At 46.5% G+C, this 21978-nt stretch overlaps 1 pseudogene; it reads right to left on the bottom strand.

Moving 5' to 3' along the window:
• Positions 1 to 11101, bottom strand: part of LOC149300910 (CAP-Gly domain-containing linker protein 2-like) — a 30158-nt pseudogene extending 19057 nt beyond the window's left edge.
• Between the last annotated feature and the right edge of the window lie 10877 nt (positions 11102 to 21978).

Below are 21978 nucleotides of genomic sequence, written 5' to 3'. Positions count from 1 at the left end.
TCTCTTGCTGTTGCTAAAACAAAGCACAAACTATAGAGCTGCAGCACCAGTACTAATAAGATTAGCTGAACTATACGCTAGTAGTAATTAATTAATATTATTATTTTTATTTATAGCTAATTTAATTAACTATTAAGATAAGAAAGAATTATAGAATTATTGATATTACTGATTTTAGATTAGACACTAGAAGATGTCTTGAATGTCTACAGTACACTCTACACTAGTATACTATTACTAACTATAACTGACAAATATATATATAATTTTATAATGAATTCAATTATTAATTATATTAATTAATATTACTGATTTTAAATTAGACACTAGTAGATGAATGTCTACAGTACACTCTACACTAGTATACTATAGTATATATATATATGACTGACAAATATATATATATATAATATTATAATGAACTATTAAATTATAGACTCTATTAAATTATTATTTATAAATTCTATTTAATTTATTTAAGCAGGACAGGCAGTAGGCACTAGTGCCAGCCCAGGGCAAGGGCACCCCAGTGCCACTGAGACACTGGGTGCACTGTCAACTCAACAGCACTTACACTACAGTTGATGACAAATTAAATAAAAAAAATAATTAAATTAATCAAATTATTATTATTAATTATATTAAGTAGCACTGAAGTGAGGATGAAGTACACTGTGAGAAATGTCAGGCTAAGGCTTACCAGTCTCACACAGAACAGAACAGACCTGGGCAAAGCACGGCCCGCGGGCCACATCCGGCCCGCTGAATAGCTCGGACCGGCCCGCAAAGAGTGTCCTGGTGACTCACCAATGAGTCCGGTGTCCCCCCCCGCCCCGGTCACTTACCTTAAACTCCTGTGTTGGAAGCGTTTGTCTCGGGTGCCGGCGCTTTACGCTGGGCGCCGGCATATGACGTCAGACGCCGGCGATCAGCAGTGAAGCGCCGGCACCCGAGACAAACGCCTCACGCTTCCAACACAGGAGTTTAAGGTAAGTGACCGGGGCGGGGGGGGAGATCCTGAGAAGGGGGGGTTAGGGAGTTAGAGGGGAGATACTGAGAAGGGGGGGTTAGGGAGTTAGAGGGGAGATACTGAGAAGGGGGGTTAGGGAGGGAGGTCTTACTGTGTTTGTGTGTCTTACTGTGTGTGTGTGTATCTTACTGTGTCTGTGTGTGTCTCACTGTGTCTGTGTGTGTCTTACTGTGTCTGTGTGTGTCTCACTGTGTCTGTGTGTGTCTTACTGTGTCTGTGTGTGTCTCACTGTGTCTGTGTGTGTCTTACTGTGTCTGTGTGTGTCTTACTGTGTCTGTCTTACTGCGTGTGTCTTACTGTGTTCATAGCTTATTCAGTTATTGTAATAAATATTTTAGCCCATTTTTTAGCTCAAAATATTTTTTCCTTTTTTTTCTCCTCTAAAATCTAGGTGCGTCTTATCAGCAGGTGCGTCTTATAGAGCGAAAAATACGGTATGCACTCCGAAGCCTTGTTCATTTTGTTCACTTCTGTGCTGTGCTAATAGTTATTCAGGCCTTACTTATTCAAGCACCTCTACCAATGACGTAGGCTTGAATAACTTTATTAAACAGCACATAAGTTAACAAAATGGACAAGGCTTCGGAGTTTGTAGTTTGTAGAGGTCTGGCCCTCTAAAACCATTCCAATTTCTCATGTGGCCCCATGGGAAAATTAATTGCCCACCCCTGGAACAGAACAATCTTTCTGTAACGCTCGGATGCAGCACAGCAGTGTTGCCAAAGCAGTCACAGCGAAAAATGAATGGATCTCTCAGGCAAGCTCTGGTCTTATAAAGGCGCCTTCAGAATTCAAAAAACAGCAGCACAGGCATTGGACGAGACCCTTAGCGTGACGTCACAAGAGTGAGCTGATTGGACAGACGAGATCAGCTCACTCCTGTTTGAAATTTTGGCGGCTGCGCGGCAAAAATGAAGACGATCACGAAGAATCTTCGTTTCTTCGTGGTTGTGAGTCTTCGTCTTCACCTACGTTTTGCCGGCACTGTATTCTCTTCGGCGTGTCTTCGGAACGAACAAAAAAACGGCCTCTTCGTGCTCGTTTTCATGTTCGCCGGAAGACGAATGCGCAAGTCTAGTAAATACTCTTTTGAAAATTAAATACATGGGGAGGAATGATATGAGTGTAATGAAGAAACAACAAGGAGGATGAGGACAAATATTGAGTTCATTAGTTTAAAGAATCAGGGATGTAAATCAGAAAGGGAAAGGAGGGTGGGAGTGAAACAGTATAATTTGGATATGACAAGTACAAAACAAAGATATTAAAATACATGGCAAGGGCATTTCCATAAAAGAAGAAAGGGACTGCAAATTAAAAAAAAAAATGATTATCCTTTGCTATGAGGAAGCCTTCTGGGTTATAATCCAAACTGAGTCCCCATTGTTTTATTATTTTATTATTCCACATTTGCAACAAGTGAGTAAGTAAAATAAGAGGTGTTGCCCCATGGGTCAGATTTTTTTAATCTCACAGTTAAAGGACTGCTACAGATTAAACTTCAGAGGTTTCACCAGATTAAAGATTTCCTAGATTATTAAAACTTTAGCAACACGGGAAATTCCAGGGATTTAATGGAAATAACGAAAGTATTATATTCAGGATTTACTGGAAACAATTAAGTTCTTAGGACTCATTCTCTTGAAGTCTGGCATCTGCCAGAGGAACTTTTTGTGTAGAATTCAACTGTGTAAAACCATTTGGTTTTAAATCACACAAAGGTTAACCCTGCGTTGTAATATAAATGTATGGTAGCATTCTGCACTCTCCTTTTGGAATGATCATATTATTATTTATTGTTTTATATAGCGCCATCAAATTCCATGGCGCTGTACAATAAGTATTTTATAGACTACGTGATTATATAAAATCCACTACATGTATATGCTTTTTAAAGATAAATGTTGCTATTCTTTCTCCAGTCTTTTAATACCTTTCTTCATTTTTCCAAAAATTCTTTGCCAGCATGTAATCTAGGAAGGCTGTATAGTGATTCAACTTGCCTTAAGGCAGATAGCTCGTCCTGATCTAGATGGTAGATAGTGTTTCAAAGAGATTAAAATGTCTAAAAAATGTCAACTTTTTGTGCTTGTGTTACTCCTTTAACATAGGGGAGGTTTTTGTCTGTTTTACCCCAAACTTCAATAGAATGCATAGTGGAGTAAGTAATATGGGACCAAGGAATGCATATATTTCTAGAAATCCAGAACAGCTTTCAATGGTTAGCTCTATTAGTTTTCTTGATCTATCCATGACACTTTAACAGGGAAACCTTGCATTTGAGTTGATCAGAACCCACTTAAACATAGTCTTATTTTGATAAACTTTTAAGCATTTTTTAAATGTAGCAGGTTTGTTCAAAATATATATAAACTTAGGTGACATGTTCAATGTTTTTTACTAATTTTTTGAAGACAGAAAATAATATTCCCCATAATCTGAAGAAATACATGTGTGGCAGTGAATGTGTTACAATACACTGTTAGAGTCTATAGAAACAGATCAGTTTAAGAATCCTCAAAAGAGCATAAAAATCAGTAGTACCAGAGAAAAATCCAAACTTTCTACAGATCTACAAGCGATCTTAAAAATAATCTGATCACACACGGGCACAATGTACTCTATGCAATAATGTAATCAATTGACTTTATTGCACAGACAATTTTTAAAATCACTTAATCTGTAGACGTTTTAAAGTAGCTGTGGAAAGGAACAGTTATAAGGACCAGTCTGTAAGAATAAGCACAAAATTAGACATAATGACCATGAGAATGGATAGGAAATGTGCTTATACATCATTGTACTTATTTAAACGTTGGGGTTACAATTTAATTTTAAAAGATTTGGGACCAGATTGTTTTACTGTACCTGAAATCACTAAAGTGTTTGTTATTAAAAGACTATAAATCTTTTTCAGAAGCTCTGGCAAATAGACTAAAGATGGAAGTAAGTACATTGATACACCTTAAGATGACGTATTATGTTCCGAATAGTTCAGTTTTTGGTATTTTTTTTTTTTAGCGATTTTTTTGGGGTTGCTGCTGAAATGATAGGTTTCCAATCTGATCTAGTTTCTTTAGCTCCAGAAAAAGCCTTTGTTTATGTTGATCATGCATATTCATTGTGTGTTTTAAAACATGTTGAACACTAGATGGCGCTATAGGTGATCATGTCATCTGGATATTTCTATCGCAATCGACATTTCCCTAATCTATCAAAAACCCAAGATTACTGCCTTGGTGTTATAATTGACTCTGATGCTTCTTTCATTCCTGCATCATATTTCAGACAATCAAATAATTTTAATATTGGAAACAAACTGATACTCCAGTTTAATTAATTGTATAGATGCAAAGTGTGTGAAAAGTTCCTTATTTGCATTTTGGATACATTTCCCATTGGTTTTTTTTTAACACTAATTGGACCTTCTTATTAAGATTCAATTGAATGTTTCTAGCGTTTCCATAATTTTCTTTTAATTTACACTTCAAAGATGTAATAGTTGCGGTGATGCATAAATAAATAATTTATAAATAATCAGGAAATTAGCTTTTGATTGATACCGTAACAATAATCCATGCAGATGATTAAAGTTTGGCTCCATTTAACCCATGTGTAATAATGCCAGTGCCTGAACATCTTAAGCATGTTCACAGGTCCTTCATACTTGTCAAGTTACGGTTGGTTCAACCACAACAATGAGACTTATGTCTTGAATATCAATGGTCCCAATATTTATTTGATGGAACGCAAACTGGTTAAATCTTTATGTTATAAGATAAACATGTATGTACACAGAGAACTGAACCTGGTTTCTAGGGACCATACCTGGGAACTCTCCGGGTTTGGCCTGGAGAACTCCGGGAGAAGCACAGTTTCTCCGGGTCAATACCCGAATCCTCCAGATCGCGGGATCTTGATACGCCCCCTCCCTGCCTATTTCCTCTTTAAATGGGTGTGTTTCCCATGATGTCATCAGTGGGAATGCCCCTGACATCAGCGGGACCGCCCCCGATATCAGAAGGACTGCCTACTGACTTCAGTGGAAAGTTCTGGCCGTGTCCCGCAAGGGTAGGCTCCAGGTAGCTGAAGCCCAAAAATTCCCAGTTATGATAGTGACCATTAAGCATTTGCAGGTGTTTATCAGAGGATAGGGTCAATTACAATGAGGGTGCCTCCACTCAAGTTTTGGCTGTAAAATCATGTCAGTGTGTGTGCCTGCCAAACTTTAAACTCTGTAAATAGCTGAGGAATAAATAGCATAATGGTAAAGTATGAAGTATCACACCTCCATCAGAAAAGTTTTTCAGCTCCCCTTCATGCTCAAGATTAAGTGAATATATTTCACTTTTTCCCTATATACTGTATGTGTCCCCTATCTTGCAAATTTAGTTTCTCTCACTGTTTGTATATTCTTCTTCCATGGCAAATCCTTCACAACCTGCATAAATAAAAATATACATATATATAGAATGCACGTGTGATGGAAACCAGGGTTGCCAGGTTGCGCTCTTTCTTCCAGGGTCCCAGTAGAACTTCGTTGCTACTCACTGCTGTAGCAAAGTGATATAGTTTTTTTAGGGAGTAGTTTATCCTACATAAATCCAGTTGATGCTTGGCATTATGCTATGGGGAAGGGCGACCAGTGAAACCAGTGAGTGCCCACTCAGTCCATGTTATTCTAAAGGGGTCAGTATAGGCTTGATTGTGTTTATTAAAAAAACAAAACATAGAGCTAAAACACTTAATTGTAGCTCAAGGACAAACATCAACAGCCATACCAAGTATATGTGTCAGGCCCCATCCAGGCTGCAGTGCTGCATGTCTTTAGTTTCCCTAGTCCTTGCTACAGTTCTCTCTTTGCAGTAATCCATTCCTGGATTTTCCTATGCTCTGTCCTGTACCTCTGATTCCTTGATTCCAGTCTTGCTCTTTGCTTTAGCTCTGTTCCCTTTATAAGGTGTACCCAACCCATGTGTTCTGTTTGTCTCAGTCATCAGTCTAAAGGTTTAGATTCAATGTTTGGTTTCAGTTTATTAGTGATTCAGTAAGCGTTAGGACTCACCGTCATTGGAGTACTTTGGCGTAGTGGTGGGCTAAGCATACTATGGCCATAAGATGTGACAGAATCTCCAATAGTTGTCATACAGTCCTAGGCTAGTTCCTGTATTTATGTGTGTCAGTCTGTGATGTAACGTGTATCCCCGGTAGAGGGGTGTCCTGTCCTGTATCCCCAGTAGAGGGGTGTCCTGTTCATGTCAGATATTGAGTATTCCTTGTCTTGTTCCCTGTGGTACCCTGTATTATGTATATCTTGTCTGGTTATGTTTCTTGCTTGGTCTCACTGTCCCTTGCTCCTTGCTCTGTCCCCCTTGCTTGCTATGTTTCTCCTGTACTCTGCTTAGCTTTCCATACTCCCAGCCTGCAGATGCCTGCAGGATATCTCCAAATTCTGGTTAATATCAGATGCTATATCAGGACGCTGGTATGTGGCTGCACTCGGTCATCAGGCCCTGTCCTACTCCGCTACTGCACTCCATCTTTGGGCGCTCTGGGTCATTACACTCGTCTGTATGGACCCGGTTCGTGACAATATGCAGACATAACATGTGTAGTGTCAGTAATACTAAAAACTGTACACCATGAAAGTACTCTACTATGTTGCAGCACGACACCAACAATCATTCATGTGAAATAATATTAGAACATAGCAATAGCTGTCATGACAAAACATGTAAACAGTCACAGGGGCACAAAAATGTTGGTATTATGGTAGGAATGGTACCTGTGGAAAAGGAAGTAGGGATAGGAAAAGAAATATCACAAATGTCCAAAGGATTGAGGGGATCAGATGAAATGTGGTGTGGGGGTTAGTCCTCCTCTCCATAGGCGTCGCTACGGGGGGGGGGCAGTGGGGCAATTGCCCCCCCTGGATTATTCATTTCCCCCCTTTTGCCCCCCCACCAAATTTGGAACCCCCCCCTCCAGCTGCAGTACCAAATGGCACAGTGCCATCTAAACGTAAGGGCACAATGGGCAGTTGCCCAAGGGCTTCGTGTTCTAGGGACATGTGGTGAATCACATTGCTGCCAGCAAAGTGATTCACTACAAACCTTCTAGAACAGTAGCGTATCTACAGGGGAGGGGGCGAGCGGAGAGGCCGGTCTTTAAGGCCGAGGCAGCTGCAAGATTGTGATCTCCCCAACCAGCCCTGCTCAGCTCACATTTTTGTAAATATTTTATTATATCTTTTCACATGACAACACTGAGAATAAAAAAAACAGCTGTGGAAATATTTCAGCACCACCCCATATACAGTATGATATTGTGTGGTCAAGCTCATGTGCCCACACGCCACACCAGGTGCATAACTAGAAACCACACCTTCACATGCAACATGTCCGACGGTGCCTCCCATGCCCCAAACAGCTTGTCGGTGCCATCTTTGTCCCAAAACTGCTTGTCTGTGCCCCAAAAAGCCTACCTGTTCCATCTCTTAACAGCCTGCCCCAAAATACTTATACATTCAATCATTCATTCATCAGAAACTACGGAACTGAGGAGCAGAGAAATAAGGCACGTTCTGATGGAGTTCTGCATGTATTTGCAAGGGGGAAACATTTATTTAGAGGGACACTTAGCTATTATATGAATTAAGATGCATAAAATGGCTAGGTCGTCCCTTTGAAGGGATTATTTCACCCAGTCAGAGCTAATTAACAGATGGTGCAAAAACTATACAACCAGTTATATTCCTTACGTTCATTCTTATTGCCTCCATTCTAGAACTGATACGAGAAATCAGCTACTGTAAAGGCGAAGGGGTTGATTAGTAGAGAAGAATAATAACACAATATGCAAGAGAAGAAAGTTGTTGCCCCAGCTATATTCACATAGTGAAAAAAAAAAAGAAATGGCATTAGCTATGATAACGTTGATGGATTTTACAGCATGCTGGTCTTTCACTGATTTCCAGTCAAGCAGTGACAGGCATGGCTTTACCCTATTATACAATGTATCTCGGGAGGAAAACTTTCGGTAATTGTCTAACAATATCTTTTTCATCCAGGAAACAAATAATGCACTGGGTGCAAATTAGTGAAAAGGTGAACCTAGTCAATGTGTGTGTGACATATTGTAATCCTACAAGAAAAGCACGAATATTGCAAATACCTAGAGATTAAAGAGCCATTTCAGACTTCTTTTGGATCTTGATACGTTTTCCCTTATTGTGACAGAACTCCTACATTGGAAAACCCAAACAAGAGAAAATATAGCAGTTCTTCACTGTAAAACATACTGTGACAGAATGACCTGTCATACAGGGGCCCAAGGTACTCAGAGATGGCTCCAGCCTGGCTGCCAAACAGGCAGGAACTCCATTGTGTAAACTAATCCTATTAACAGGATACCTGCGTCTCTTCACCAATGATCAACAGGATAATTGGGTCGATCTACTGCCGTTCGCTGAATTCGCGAGGAACAACACGCTTCAGGAGGCTACCAGGATCTCTCCGTTTTTCTGCCTTTATGGCCTCCACCCGCAGTCTCTCCCAGGGACATTACCAGTTTCACCTGTTCCAGATCTGGAGGAGAGACTCGCTTCCATCCGTGCCACCTGGGCTTCTGTTCACTCCGCTCTGGAACGTGCTGCTCAGCTCCAGCAAAGTCAGGCCAATAGCAAGCGGTCTCCCAATCCCTCGTATCAGCCTGGCGATAGGGTTTGGTTGTCTACATGGTTCCTGAGACTCTGGGTTCCTTCTATGAAACTGGCTCCACGATTTATTGGGCCCTTTCCGGTTCTGCGTTGGATTAATCCGGTGGCGTACGAACTCTCGCTACCCAGAACACTTCGTATTCCTCGGGTATTTCACGCCTCCTTGCTGAAACCTCTGGTCTGCAATCAGTTTACCCGAGGCGAACACTCTACGGCTGAGACTTCCAGGAGGGGTTTGGAGGGACATACCCCCCAGGTCATTCTCGATTCCCGGCGGCAACAAGGCAGTCTGCAATACCTCGTACAGTGGAGAGGTCTCGGTCCCGAGGAGCGTTCCTGTATACCAGCCACGCCAGACATCCTTCTCGTCCTAGTGGTCGCCCTGAGGGCGCCCTTTTGAGGGGGGGTACTGTTACTCACCTGTCCCCGGTTCCCACGCTGCCGCAACAGCCGCCGCGCAGGAGAGGGAGACCCCCCTCCACCACGCGGCCACCTCCACAGCAGCTGCCACGAAGGAGAGGGAGACCCCCCTCCACCGCACTGTCCCCTCCGCAGCAGCCGCCACGAAGGAGAGGGAGACCCCCCTCCCCCACACGGTCACTTCCGCTGTCATCCTCTGAAGTGGTGTCCTGCTTCCGCGCGCCCTCTAGTGGCGAACTCCCTAACTGCAGGGCTTTATGAAGGGAGACTACGCCACACTCAAAATGGTCGCGATTCCCGGAAGTGATGTCATGATGGGTTGATGGGAGATTTAGACTTCCTCCGCGGTTCCCCATTTAAACCTCTCAGACCAGCTACACCTTGCCTTCTGATGGTCGTCTATGCCTTGTGCTAGTGCCCAGATAGCGTTTACCTTCCTGATTCCTGTGTTTGACCTCGGTTTGCCTCACTATGTTTTCCTGTATCCTGACCTCGGCTCGTTTATTGTTTATCCTGATCTCCTGAATCCTGACCTCGGCTCCGTTTATCGATTATCCTGCTCTCCGGACTCCTGACCTCAGCTTGTATGAACTGTTCTGTCCTGGAGTCCTACCTGTTCTGTCCTGGAGTCCACGGTGTCTCCTATTAGTTGTACATGACAATATGTTAACTATTTTTTATATTTAATAAAAACTATGACAAAAAAGCCTTGTTTGTATTTTCTTTTATTTACCAAACTGCCCCAAGTTATGCACATCTGACCCCCAGCTTGCCACTCTGCCCCCATATATGCCTTATACCTCCTATGTGCCAGAGATTCCACTGTGCCCCCTGATATGCCACTGTGCCCCCGATATGCCTTATACTCGTTATATGCCAGTGATATGCAAATGAGCGCCCGGTATACCTTTTACCCCCAGATATGTCTTATGCCCCCCTGATATGCCTAATATTGATATGCCTTATACCCCTATATGCCTTATAACTTCCAATATGCCACTCGCCCCCACTTATACCTCCCTAGATGCCACTGTGCACCCTGATATGCCACTCCTTGGCATATCAGGGGGCACAGTGGGAGCTTGGCTCCCATACACCCCTCTGATTCCTCCCCCCCCTTCCATACACCACTCTGCCTCTCTCCCGACTCCCTGGTGTTTTGTGAACCTCCGTTGTTGACAGGCACTTTCACTGCAGCTTCATAGAAGCCTCAGCGTAAGTGAAGGGCAGTAACGGAGGCTGTCTGTGCGCATTGCGCAGACACCCACCAGCTGACAGAGAGGATGATCCTCTGCAGGAGACCTCGATTCTCTGTCAGCTGGTGGGAGTCTGATGCGAGGACAGCCTCCGTTACTCACCTTCACTTACGCTGATGCTTCTATGAAGCTGCAGTGAAAGTGCCTGTCTGCAACGGAGGTTCACAAAACACCAGGGAGTCGGGAGAGAGGCAGAGTGGTGTATGGGAGGGGGGAGGAGTCAGAGGGGTGTATGGAAGTGGAGGGGAGAGACGAAAGTTGTCTGTGCGTATCGCACGGACACCCACCGGCTGACAGTGAGGGCAATCCAGGTCCCCTGCAGCGTTGCGGGGGATCTGGATTCTAGTGTTATAATCCGATCTCTGTTTAAGGTCGGATTATATAAGGATATAAGGATTTTATAATCGATAAAAATCGATTCGACTTATCGATAATGAAAATCGTTGTCAACGATTTTCATTATCGATTAGTTGTTTCAGCCCTAGTTGTGTCTACTTATTGGGTACACGTACATAGCATGGTTCCAAGGTGTGCATGCTGACTGGTACTGGAAGTGATTTCGGGGACAACAGGATACATGTGGGTGATCTCTGGGAGTTACTACAGCTCTCTTGGTGAACCCGTTACATTGGCGGCAGCGGCGGGAACCTCCTTGCAAACGTCCCTGCGGAGTACCATCGGGTATACCAGCAGCAAGCTAAAGATGGTTCCAGCACTACAGGACGTGTTGGTGCGCAGCAGAGTCATGAGTTACATAAATGCCTGGATGGAGGCTCTCAGAGTGGACCAGGGTGTCTGAGGAATAGTCCTTCCATCCTCCAAGGAATGGTACGTGCTACAACTAGATTGGCAAATGCAGTACCTGGGAGAACAGCCCCAAGAGGACTTAGTGGCTGGGTTGGAGAAGTTGCTTCCACTTGAAATGACTGTTGATACCGGGCCCTGTATTGGCAGGCCGCGCAGTGGTGTCCAGAGCTGAAGGATGACTACATGCCAGAGGGCGATGACTTTGGTGGCCCAGGATTGAAAATGGAAACCTACAGGAGGACCGAGAATTTGGGAGCCCATCGAAATATCAGTGCGAGGAGATCCGGGAGTTCAGGGAAGGGATTCTCGCAGATGTGCCCTGTTACCTGCCCGACTTGTGGGCTGATTTCGATTATTTGGTTTATCAAGAATGGAACCTGGAGCAGGCCTACCAAGAACTCTTTGACCGTGCTCAGCAGTGTGCCCCAGTGGATCCTGTGAGTATTGTGCCCCCACCAGAAGCACAAACAGCCGAGCAGAGTGCAATTGGCCCCTGCCCACTCCCTTCTCTCACCCCAGACACTTTGCCCTATTCCCCGCAATATGGCCCAGAAACTGACCGAGACCTCCCCTGCATGTCCCAGGCAGATCCCTCAGCTGAACTGCTGGTATCGAGGCAGAGCACTGCTGGCCTCTGCCCACCCCTTCCACTTGTTCCCAAGCCTGACCGCAGCAACCAAGGAGGGTCTGGTCAGGCAGCCACAGAGTTGGTGGTGCCCCTGGATTTTAAAAATGCAACTGAAGTGCCGCTGGCCTCTGCCTGCTCCCCTCTGTGACCCCAGCTCCATTGGCTTTACCCCCGCAATGTTGCCCAGAGGCAGTGTTTTCTATGCATCCTGTATCCCCAGCAGAAGTGTTGGCAATGGGAGAGAGGCAGATCGACATCTCTCCCCAGCAGATGGAGTATACAGGAGGGGATGCATGTGGCTTCCCTCCCCTCGCAGTGGATCATGCAAACATTTGTACCATGCAGGTGGATTGGACTACGGTTGCCACCTGCAGTCCCTAGAGGTGCCGGGCAGTCAGCCCAGAACCCCATATGGAAGCCTCTGTTTTCTCCCCAGCGGCTGAGAGAACTCCAGGGAGAAGGCATATTTGGCCCTTCTTCCCAGCGGCGGTTACATTGTTTGGGAGAAGCAGAGTGCGGCTGGGTGAGTAATGCTCTTTTGTTAAATTGTTTTGGGGAGTACCAATTTGTGGCTGGCAGTGGTGGTTACAGACTGACTTCGGAGTCAAACCGTGTGGAGTCTTATCAGACGTCAGTCTCCCCCAGAAAAAGGAGATATGTGATGGAGTGTGTGACGGAACGGTCCATCACTGGGGCCCCTGGAGAGCAGTGAAAGCAGGCCTGCTGCCCACAGATTATGGACCCTGCCTCCCTGCCCTGGCGAGTGGGACTGTTGTCCTCGTCTGGGACCCAGACTCCCCAGTACGGGTTAGTGGGACAGGTGCCTTTTGCCAGCCCCCTGCATCCACAACTCTAGGAGCGACGGAGCTGTGCTCCCCGACTGAACTGGTTGCAGACCCAGTTGGGCTCTGGCCCCAGTTCAGTCTTCTTTTTAAAAGGGGAGATATGTGACAGAATGACCTGTCATACACGGGCCCAAGGTACTTAGAGATGGCTCCAGCCTGGCTGCCAAACAGGCAGGAGCCCCATTGCATAAACTAATCCCATTAACAGGATTGCTGCCAGGGGGAGATTCAGTAGCTAAAGGGGATTAAAGGTTGGTGTGACAGAATGACCTGTCATACAAGGCCCCAAGGTAGTCAGAGATGGCTCCAGCCTGGCTGCCAAACAGGCAGGAACTCCATTGTTTAATTAATCCCATCAATAGGATTGCTGATTGGGGATTGGGGATTAAAGGTTGGGTTGAATACATGTATCTGTTAATTTATGTTAATGGAGTTCTGTGGCTATATGAGTCTATGTTTTACTACAATAAACTGTTCATTCCTGCTGTACTTAGTTCAAGGTAGTTGTCTCTACTTATTGGGTACACATAGCAGGGTTCCAAGGTGCGCATGCTGACTGGTGCTGGAAGTGATTCCGGGGACAACAGGAGGATACATGTGGGTGATCTCTGGGAGTTACTACAGCTCTCTTGGTGAACCCGTTACAGTTGGGTTGTCGACATGTACCTGTTTATCAATGTTAATTTATGTTAATGAAGTTCTGTGGCTATATAAGTCCATGTTTTACAACAATAAACTGTTCATTCCTGGGGTACTCAATTCAAGGTAGTTGTGTCTACTTATTGGGTACACATAGCAGGGTTCCAAGGTGTGCATGCTGACTGGTGCTGGAAGTGATTTCGGGGACAACAAGAGGATACATGTGGGTGATCTCTGGGAGTTACTACAGCTCTCTTGGTGAAGCCGTTACACATACCTAGTCAAAGGGTCACAGATTAGAGGGATGCAGGACTGCCTCAGACAAGCCCCTCTAGAAGGAACCAAAGACTATATATACAGAATATGTAAAAAAGTAAAATAGGATACCCTACCTTGAGGAGTGGATACCTTTTTCCCAGGATAGCTTGTTATTTTGTTCAGCGTGTTCTGGGATACAGTTCCCTTCTTTTCCTCCATTTTATTTAAAGGGAACATATGTACATATGGAGGGGAAGGAGAGGTATACCCCAGCATCATTTACGTCAGGACTGAGGCAAGTTTAAGGACCTTTGATCCCTGGAGTAATTACACAGGAATGTAATCTGTATCACCTACATTTAGCAAGCTCCCTTTCCTCTGCTTTCAGCCTCTTGCAGTCTTCTTCCTTCTGTTCTATTTTTTCCTTTTTTACTTTTGTTCTATTCTTTGTTTTGCCCTATGTCTTCTTTGTACCGCATTTACTGTCTTTTCCTCACTTTTTCTGCTATCTCAGACAGATGAGATGTATGGACCCATCGGAACCCAGAGGGCTGGAGTAAATAATGTAGGACCCCTCAGAACGCCGGGGCCCTGGAGCCATCTTCACTCCATGTCTTCAGAGCAGAACAGGGTGACAGATTACACCAGGATGGTAAAACACTGATCAGATCAGGCTTAAATGAGCCTTAAAAGGGCATGATTTGTGACCCAAGAGTTAAGGGCAAGTTAGCATAGATAATATAGAAAGTGTTGGCAGGTAAGAACCCCTCCAGTTGGTCCCCAAAAAACAATTTTAAAACTTGGAGGGACTTGCTTATCTGTAGGGTATGTGGGATGCAGCACAAAAGGGAAATGACGCAGAGAAATGCAGAGGCTGGACATGGAAAGAACAAGCAGCAGCATTAGTACCACTGATACTCAAACCCTTGCAGCTATGCAGAGCATCAGTGCTAGATCCACTGGAGCAGCAGCGATATGGGCAAAGGCCGTTCATTCTTTGGTAAGTACCACCTGTAACGGCTCCTAAAGTCACCCTACCCCTCCGCTATTGTTGCCCTGACTTCCAAAGTCCCCTCAGTTAATGTTATCCAGTGACATGAAACTCTTTAATGTGTTATTAATAGAAATTTTTATTAATACCTTATTTTGTAAAAGTTTGCACACGACACACTAAGGTCTGAGAGATAATCTAATAAAGATAATGTGTGTATCTCCCAGATTTGGTGGTGCTGGTGTCCTTTTGTATTGTTAATCCCTTTACTGCGTCTGTTGTCTCTGGGAGGCAGATTATGGGGGCGGTTTGTATCCCAGTTTTATGTTAATGTGTGTTTTGCTGGATATATCCAGCCGTCTGTGTCTAAAATAAATCAGTTATTCCTTATGTTGTACCTAAAGACTAGTCTTGCCTAGTTATGTGGGTACTGATTAGCGATATGCCTTTACTTTGCTTGGGGATATTGCCTACGGATTGTGGGGAATTATTGTCCTGAAGGGAGAAGTCGCTCTTGGCGAGAGGGACAATCTGAGGTCCCTGGTCGGTCCGTCACACCACCTAACCATCCCAAAGCCAGACCAGCGCCTCTAAAGTGGTGACCTTTTAATAAATTGGTATCAGAAAGCTGACTAGCCAAGCTCAGCTGCTGCTCATCTATCACCTTCCTTGTTCTGGAGGTAGGATTAATTATTTTACATTCTGAATACTGGGGAAATTCTGTCCAGTACCAATGGCCTGCCTTTGTTTTGGAGAAATTCAGCATTCTGCTGGATATGTGTCACGATCTCTCCCTTGGTGTCGGGTGCTCGCGGGTAGAGGACCATTCCCGAGCAGCCGTTACCGGGGGGTGACGGATGTCTCCCTCGATGCGGACGGTGGGTCCTCGATCGCCGGCATCGAGGTTTCAAGGCAGTGTCTGGGGACATTACTGCTGTCCGGCATCATGATGCCCGACGGAGCATTGATCCCCAGTATTCTGTACTTACCCGCTCCCGGTCCAGCGGCATTCCTCCTGTCTGTATCAATGGGGGCGCGGCTGGACGGGTCCGGAGGCGGAGTTCTGGGCGACTTCCCAGAACTGCGATGATGAGGTCCAGGGGGCGGAACTTGTAAGGGCGCCAGATTTAAAAACCCAGGAAATGCTTTAGTCTGTACCCTGTTGTGGTCTATGTATTCAGAGTTATTGCTCATTACTTTAGTTTTTGACCTCTGCCTGCCTGACGATTCTTTGCCTAGCGATTCTGTACCTTCTCCTGCTTATCCTGGTTACCAGATTTTTGGCTTGTCTGATTACCCGCTCTGTTACCGACTTGGCTCATCTGATTACCCACTCTGTTACCGACTTGGCTCGTCTGATTACCCGCTCTATTACCAACTTGGCTTGCCTGATTACCCGCTCTGTTACCGACCCGGCTATCCTGAGTACGTTACCTGAGGAGTTAACCCTGGCTCTGCTGCATTTGCCTTCTGGTTCCTGATGTCGAGGCTCCTGCACCTTGCACTCCAACTCGGCCCTTAATTTATCCACCTGCATCTGGCCTCCTCACTGTTGGAATCATCCCAGTCTCCACTCCCTGTCACTAAGGGTCTCCCTTGGTGCGGGCTTCGGAGCAGAAGAACTTCTGCGGTGAGTGCCTTGGTGTTCGTGGTCGTGACAGTGTGTATCTATTGGAGTAGTAATGCTGTTGGTGGTCCTACAATGCAAAATCTACTCTGGATTTCTTTTCAAACCTTGAGATCAGTGCAGGGACCTCCCACCTTGAAACTCCCCCTGAATTTTGTTGAAAAAAACTCTCAGAATTTTATCCGAATTAAAGGGTTGGGAAATAAAATTTGTTGCTCAAAAGCAATGGGGCAAAATAAAAATGAAAATGTAATCTGAATTCTGCTTGCCATGCACATGTCTACTAGACAGAACGATAGTGTCACTCCTCCCGCTCCCGTTGCCGCCGGGAGGAGGACCGGCTGCGGTTCACGAACGGTCCTCCGCCCGCGGCACATGTGTGCGGGTCTCAGGAAACCATCTCCCCGGGCAGCAGACAACCCTCCACCCGAGGTACACTACGATCTGGGGAATCGGTCCGTTCCCCAGATCGTCATCCTAGGAAGCGTCTGCCTCTCTGGCACGCTGCGTGCTGCTGGGGAATTGATGGACGGCCGGGGGGCGTGGTTTTTGTTATTGTCTGGGAGGGGCTTGTGAAGTGGCGCCGGATTTAAAAAGCCGGTTGTGCTTCTCACAGGCACCCTGTTGTGGTCCTTACTGTTATGGTATTGCTGCTCTTGCTGTCCCTTATAGTTTTTGACCCTTGCTTGCCTGAGACTCCTGTTTACCGACCCTTGCTTGCCTGCAACTCCTGTTTACCGACCCGGCTCGTCTGACTACCCGCTTAGTTTACCTGACCCCTGGCTCGTCTGATTACCTGTACCGTGTACCTGACCCCTGGCTCGTCTGACTACCTGCTTTGTGTTAAGACTCGGCCATCCTGTTCTACTCACCTGCTGCTTTTTGCGCCTTGCTGCACTTGCTCAGAGCCTATCTCCAGCTGGCGGGAGGTATCTCACTGTTGGGATCATCTAAGTCCTGGACTACTGTTGCCGAGAGCTCCTATCTCAGCAGCAGTAACTTGGGCAGAAGAACTTCTGCGGTGAGGACCTCCCCAAGAGACCAGCGTAATAGCGACAGATGGGAATCATTAAATACTACAGCTTGGATACCTCGGTGCCAAAAATACATTTCCTTCTTACTCTTTTCTGTCTGACTGGGGAGACATGCCTATCACAGCATATTACTTTGGTTGTGTGGACAGCAGAATACTGCGCTGCATTCCATGGAAGTGGTCCCCAACTCCATCCTCATCCTTATGTCTTTCCATCTTTTATACCTTGGATTTTTCTCTTCATATTCAGTAACTATGCTTTCTAAATACCATTTTTTGCAATAAAATAAGATTTACCCTCTATTCAAACATACTCACATTATCACACACAGATACAAACACACATTTATTCTCCATCCATAAATAGACATTCTTCTCTTAATCGGCCCACACAATTCATAGCCACTCTACCACTATATGGACCACAAAAATGGCACAATTTCCCACTTGCAGGCAACATCCTACATTTTTCAGACATTGTTTCAGACAGCATATTAAGCAAAATGAAAACATAAGACAATATATATGTATATGATTACTTTATTATATTACAAAATATCAGTAAAGTTATTATACACCAAACCTGTTCCTTCCTTAAGTCTGCTGCATGTTCAGCCCCCTTCACCTCCTTACACTCTTGTGCCTATTTCTTCCTACATGTCCCTCACCGATCTGCTGCCTACCTATTCCTACTCTCCATTTCCTATCATAGCCTCTTGCCATTTGTTCCCTCTCCCAGTCTGCTGCTCCACGACTGCTCCCCTTATCTATCCCCACAACCTTGGACTATTGCAGCGTCCCTATTCCCTAGTCTGTTGATCCCTGCCAGTTCTCCCCCTTCACTCTGGTGTCACCTACTTTTTCCTACCTGCATATTTCCCCCTAGTCTGCTACTTGCCTCCCCCCATGCAGTTTGCTGCCTTTCTATTTTCACCTTCCTTTACCTCTCCTACTCTGTTAGTGTCGGATTGTTCCTTCTCTCAGTCTGTTGCATCCTGTCCATTCCCCCAACTCTGTTGCTGCCTGTTCCCATTAGTTCTGATGGTGCCTGCTTATTGCCCCCTTCGGTCTATTCCCATCTATCTTTCCCCACTCAGTGTTTTGATGCCTGAATGCGTCGACCTGACTGTCCTCCCTCCCAGTCTGCTGCCTTCCTGATCACCACTGTTCTGTCTACCGGTTCCTTCCTGCAAGTTTCTCCTCTAGTCAGCTGCATTCTACCTGCCCTCACTCTACTGCTGCCGGCCTGTTGCCCCTTGTCTGCTGCCATCTCTCTACCTCACTCTGCTACCGCCTGCCTGCTGACTCATAGCATGTTACTGCCTGCCTGCTCCCCCAGTCTGCTCCTACCTGCCACCACCTCCTATCTTTGTCTGATGCTGCCTGCCTGATTTCCCTCACTTGCAGTTGCCTGACCAATCTTCAACTCTACCAGTCTGCTCCCACCTTCCTGTTCCTCCCCCAGCCCCAGTCTGCTGTCGATCGGCTGTTTAACCCTAGTCTGTCTCGTCATCTGTCTGATGCCACCTAACTGTTCTTATGCCCAGTTAACGGCTGGCTCCCACTTCTGCTTCCTAGTCAATTGCCTGCCTATCCCCCTCTTCACCTTGGACTATTGCAGTTTCCCTATCTCCCAGTCTGTTGCCCCCTGCCTGTTCCCCCATCCTGCTGCCGTCTAACTGATCACCTACCCAGTCTACTGCTGCCTTCTTGTTCTCCCCTTCACTCTGCTGCCTCCTGCCAGCCCACCCTGTCTACTGCATGCCTAACTGCATTTCCTCCCTAGTCTGCTGCTTGCTTGCCTTTCCAAGTTTGCTGTCTGACAATTCCTACCTTCCGTTTTCCCACCTAGTATGCTACCTCCTGCCTATTTCCCCAGTTGGTTACCGCTTGCTGCTGCCTGGATGTACACCCTTAATCTCCTACTGCTACCCTGCCTGCACCCAGTTTGTTCTTGCCTTATTATTATTATTACTGTTCTCCCTGCCTGATCCCATCCGGTCTGCTGACGCCTGCTTATTGCCCCCTTCGGTCTATTCCCGTCTATCTTTCCCCACTCAGTGTTTTGATACCTAAATGTGTCGGCCTGACTGTCCTCCCTCCCAGTCTGTTGCCTTCCTGATCACCACTGTTCTGTCTACCCGTTCCTTCCTGCAAGTTTCTCCTCTAGTCAGCTACATTCTACCTGCCCTCACTCTACTGCTGCCGGCCTGTTGCCCCTTGTCTGCTGCCATCTCTCTACCTCACTCTGCTACATCCTGTCTGGTGACTCATAGCATACTACTGCCAAGTTCCCCCAGCATGTTACTGCCTGCCTGCTCCCCCAGTCTGCTCCTACCTGCCACCACCTCCTATCTTTGTCTGATGCTGCCTGCCTGATTTCCCTCACTTGCAGTTGCCCAACCAATCTTCAACTCTTCCAGTCTGCTCCCACCTTCCTGTTCCTCCCCCAACCCCAGTCTGCTGTTGATTGGCTGTTTAACCCTAGTCTGTCTCGTCATCTGTCTGATGCCACCTAACTGTTCTTATGCCCGGTTAACGGCTGGCTCCCACTTCTGCTTCCTAGTCAGCTGCCTGCCTATCCCCCTCTTCACCTTGGACTATTGCAGTTTCCCTATCTCCCAGTCTGTTGCCCCCTGCCTGTTGCCCCACCTGCTGCCGTTTAACTGATCACCGACCCAGTCTGCTGCTGCCTTCTTGTTCTCCCCTTCACTCTGCTGCCTCCTGTCAGGCCACCCTGTCTACTGCATGCCTATCTGCATTTCCCTCCCTAGTCTGCTGCTTGCTTCCCTTTCCAAGTTTGCTGTCTGACAATTCTTACCTTCCGTTTTCCCACCTAGTATGCTGCCTCCTGCCTATTTCCCCAGTTGGTTAGCGCTTGCTGCTGCCTGGATGTACACCCTTAATCTCCTACTGCTACCCTGCCTGCACCCAGATTGTTCTTGCCTTATTATTATTATTACTGTTCTCCCTGCCTGATCCCATCCGGTCTGCTGACGCCTGCTTATTGTCGCCTATCTATTTTGCTTATTGACCCCCTACTTTTGACGGCGACCTGTTCTCCAACCCAGCATGCTGCCGCCTGCCTTTTCCCCCTCCCAGTATACTGCCTGCTTATTCTTTCCTGCCACCTGCCTTTTCCACTACCCAGTCTAAAGCTACCTGCCTGTTCCCCTCCCCAGTCTACTGCAATCTGTCTGTTCCCCGAGTCTGCTGCTTGCCTGACTTTGCTGCTGTCTGTCTGCTCCCCCCTTTCTACTGCTACCACCTTCCTCTTTTCACAGTCTGCTGCTGCCTACCAAGTTGTCTGCCGGTCTCCTAGTCTGTTGCTGTTTGACTATGACTCCTGCTGCATATTTTCCCCCCTGGTATGCTACAGCTTGCTTATTCTCCTTGCTTCACTATAATGCTATATGTTTCTCCTCCTGTCTGCTGCCTGCCTATTACTTTCTGCATGCCCCCATCAGCCTGTAGCCTTACTGCAACCCATAACCTTGCTGTCTGCATATTCTTGCCTTCTGTTTCTCATCTTAGTCAGCTGTCACTTTCCTATCACCAGCTCCCACCAATAATCTATTTCTGCTGGCCTATTCCGGTCTCGGTCTGCTCCTTTATTGTTCTCCTTCCCAGTCCACTACAGCCTGCCTCTTTCAACTCTGTCTGTTGTCTGGCTGTTTAGCCCCTGTCTGCTTCTTAACTATTGCTTCCTGCATGTTTACACTATGGCTGCTGCTGCCAGTCCCAGTCTTGCCTGATGTCCCCCTTTCACTCTGCTAGCTGTCTGTTTCCCTCCTTTTTGCATGCCCCACCAAAACTGCATCCTGCATGTCCCCACGTAAGCTTGCTGCCTGCACATCTGCCTTCCTGTTGCTATCAAACTGATGCCCCTTCACGTCTGCTTGCACCTGCCTAATCCCCCTCAGTCTGCTGCCACCTTCTTGTTCCCCTGCCAAGTCTTCAGCCCCTGTCCATTCTTCCAGTCTGCTGCTTGCCTGATCACCACCCAGTCTATTCTTGCCTCCCTGTCCCTTCCCAGTCTAACGTCACCTTCCTTTTCCCTCCAGTATGTTTCCTTCCCACCTGTTGCCAACTGACAGTTCCCCTTCCAAGTCTTCTGTTGCCTGCATGTTCTCCTCTCTTTACTCTGCTATCTACTTGCCCCCTTCATCTGCTATCTGCCTATTCCCATGCCAATTAGCTGTCTGCCTGTGCCCTAAAGTCTGCTGCCACTTGTCTATCTTGTATCTTCCCTCTTGGTCTAGTGCTAACTGATATTCCTGCTTAGTCTGTTGCCGCCAGCCTGTTCACCTACCCATCCCACCACCCCCTGCCTCCTCCCTCTGACAGGTTCCCGCCGCCTGCATGTTCTTCCGCCTTCACTCTGCTGCCTGCTTGTTTCTCCCCAGTCTGCAGCCTGCATTTTCCATCCTGCATGTCCCTCCCAAGTGTGTTGCCATCTGCCTATCCATTGCTTGCCGGTCCCCCCCCCCCCCCCCATTCCTCCATTCTGTTTCTGAAATAGGTCTATTGCAGCTTGCCTATCAACCCAATTCTGTTGCCACCTGTCTGATGCCACCTTTCTGTTTCTGTACCCTTTCCTCTTCCCACTCCCAATCTGGTGCCACCTGCACCTACACCCCACTATCTATTTCCACTCTCCTTCCTCCCCCTGTCTTTTCCGATTGCTTTCCTACCCAGTCTACCACAGCTTGCCTCTTCTCACTTTC

Source organism: Sceloporus occidentalis, unplaced genomic scaffold, assembly GCF_023333645.1.
Source record: "Sceloporus occidentalis isolate IW3139 unplaced genomic scaffold, rSceOcc1.0.p SCAF_22, whole genome shotgun sequence".
In the NCBI taxonomy this organism is placed as follows: Eukaryota; Metazoa; Chordata; class Lepidosauria; order Squamata; family Phrynosomatidae; genus Sceloporus; species Sceloporus occidentalis.
The sequence above is the reverse complement of the archived record's forward strand: the minus strand, read 5'-3'. Positions and strand labels throughout refer to the sequence as shown.